Below are 3,103 nucleotides of genomic sequence, written 5' to 3'. Positions count from 1 at the left end.
AAAGTAGGCGTGGTAGAGTCTAAAAGCCACAAATACGTCCCTCGGGTCGGAGACACAACCACCATTGTCTATAGAATTAATTTTCAAACCAAGCTCCGCCTAAATTCCACAAAATATATAGTTTATTGTCACCGAGCACCAGGGGTTGGAAATTCCGAGCGGAGTGGATCGGAGGGTGGAAGTTCAATGCGGGTTGGTTCGGAGGGTGAAAGTTCGGAACATGGTGAATCGGAGGGTGGATGTCCACAGCAGGGTGGAAGGTCGAAGCAGGGTGGATCGGAAGGTGGAAGTTCGGAGTGGTGTGGTTCGGAGAGTGCAAATCCGCAGCAGGGTGGTTCGAAACGGGGTGGTTCAGAGGGTGGTTGTTCGGAAGAATTAATTTAATCACTCGCTTCATTTTTGCTAAAATAGCGGTTTTATTAAATCAGACATAGTGGAAGTACCAAACCCGTCCGAAATTCAACACAATGTATAGCCTATTTTAACCACGGGTCCTCCCCGTACATTCTCTGAAATTTTCAGAAAAATCGGTTCAGTAGTTTTGGGTATGTAACGTATTTAAAAAGTGGGCGTGATAAAATAGGGTTTTTATAAAAATAGGGCATGGCGCAGGTACCCCGCCCTCTCCGAAATTAAAAAATATATAGCCTTTTTCACCATGGGTGTTTCCTGTACATTCCCTGAAATTTTCAAGAAAATCGGTTCAGCCGTACACACATACACACATTGTCTTTTATATATTTGATATCATTTGGTTGCTTGAGTGGAGTATTCCCCCATTGCACGATGGGGCCAATAGCAGGTTTTCGAGGCAAAAATTCAATTTTTGAAGTGAACAATTTGAAAAAAAATAACGGATATCGATTGCCAACACTCTGAATCACTAAAAATAAAAACATAAATTAATCTGGTAACATCACATAGCGACATACTGATCTGGCAATGGTGACATATTTTCTTATGCATCATTTTCTGACATTCATCATAAATAAGTAGTGAAAGCATATTAGGCGCCAAAAAGAACATTTCAACATTTTTATATTTTTTAAAAATGGAAAGCTTTTCAATTTGTACGTAAAATAAGATAGTGTAAACATATAATTAAAATGTTATGTGTGGTAAATGTATTTTTAAGTTAAGATGTTATGTCTTTTTTGGAGTATTTTGCTTTGTTATCCATGTGTTCTCTGGAGTATAACTTTTGAGATCTAGGTAGATCTAGGATATTATATATATGTGGTGAAAGGTATTAATGTGTACTATCATTTTGTGAAAAAATTAGCTGCGCCCAGCTGCGCATTTTCATAAAAATTTGATTTCAGATTTCGTAATACTTAAATATATGGACATTTTTATGTTTTGGTTGGAGAATAATCGGAAACCCATTAATGTTATCAATTGGATTTCGGAAAAATTTAATAGACGTATATAATAATATATAATTTCAAAGATATCGCAGACAAACTTATCTTTTGTGGCGGAATCTTAGCCGATTTTTACTAAATTTGGAACCTTTTTTATTAACTTATAACAGACCACAGACAAAACCATGAAATTTGAACATATGTATATAAGGGAGCTATTTCTATATCTGAACCGATTTCAATATAACTTGACAAACTTATTTGTAGTCCGAATTCCGTAACATTTTCCAAATTTTATTGTAATTTGATGGAATTTGAATGCATGGTCAATCATTTGCCTGAAATCGGGCGAACATATATATGGGAGCTATATCCAATTCTGAACCGATTTCAATATCATTTGCCAAAAATGTTTCTAGACCAAAATCCGTCACACATTTCAAATTTCATCAAGATTGGACATAAATAGGGGGATTGGTGCCCAAATACCTAAAATCGGGCGAAAATATATATGGGAGCAATATCAAAATCTGAACCGATTTCAATATAACTTGGCAAACTTATTTGTAGTCCTAATTCCGTAGTATTTTCCAAATCGCATAAAAATTGGGCAGAATTTGCGTGTTTGGTCCATCAATTGCTTGAAATCGGGCGAATATATATACGGGAGCTATATGTAAAGGGTGTTTTTTAAGCCCGATAGAACTTGAAATTGTAAAAAATAACACAAAAAATTAAATTGTAATCAATTTTTTTTTTTTATTCGAAAGATCAATACGTGACATTAACATTTGAAAATGATTTCGGGCATATGGGCACCGCTGCTGTTCTTGACGAAGTGCATTCTGGACGTCAAATTTTTGGCCACTTTTTCGAGCACTGCTGGCCGTATGTCACGAATAACACGAACAATGCTGGCCTCCAAGGCATCAATTGTTGCTGGTTTATCAGCATAAACCAGTGACTTCACGTAGCCCCACAAGAAATAATAGAGAGGTGTCAAATCGCACGACCTTGGAGGCCATTTGACAGGTCCACTTCTCGAAATCAACTTATCGCCAAATTTTGATTTCAATAAGTCGATGGTTGCGTTCGCCGTATGGCTGGTAACGATCTCCATTGACCGTAACGCGGGCTCTGGCCTCATTTTTGAAGAAATAAGGTCCGATGATGCCACCAGCGTGAAAACCGCACCATACGGTGCATTTTTCTGGATGTAATGGAGTCTGTAGGGTCTCTTGTGGATTGGTCTCACTCCATATGCGGCAATTTTGCTTATTAACAAACCCGTTAAGCCAAAAATGCGCCTCATCGCTGAACGCCATACAAATGACGAAGTCGTCTATAAGTTGCGCGAATCGACGACTGATTTTCAAAGTAAATTTGGATAATTTCGTAGCGTTGTTCAAGCGTGAGTCTATTCATGATTATTTGTCAGAGTATACTGAAACAAATAAAAAAAAGTTTCATCAAAATTTAATTTTTTGTGTTACTTTTTACAATTTAAAGTTCTACCTAGCTTAAAAAAACACCCTATATATATGAACCGATATGAACCAAATTTGGCATAATAGTTTCTAAGCCTATTATAAACATCTGTACACAATTTGGAAGGTCTAGCTTGCCCCAGTGATTTGTGATCGCAAACCTGTCATTGGTCCCATCGTGCAGTGATGGTATGGTATTTGCAGCAATAGTTTTGTTTTACAATACTCTGATCGCTGCATGTTTTCATAAAC

This window comes from Musca autumnalis, unplaced genomic scaffold (assembly GCF_047663935.1).
Source record: "Musca autumnalis isolate F117 unplaced genomic scaffold, ASM4766393v1 scaffold_45, whole genome shotgun sequence".
NCBI lineage: Eukaryota > Metazoa > Arthropoda > Insecta > Diptera > Muscidae > Musca > Musca autumnalis.
The sequence above is the reverse complement of the archived record's forward strand: the minus strand, read 5'-3'. Positions refer to the sequence as shown.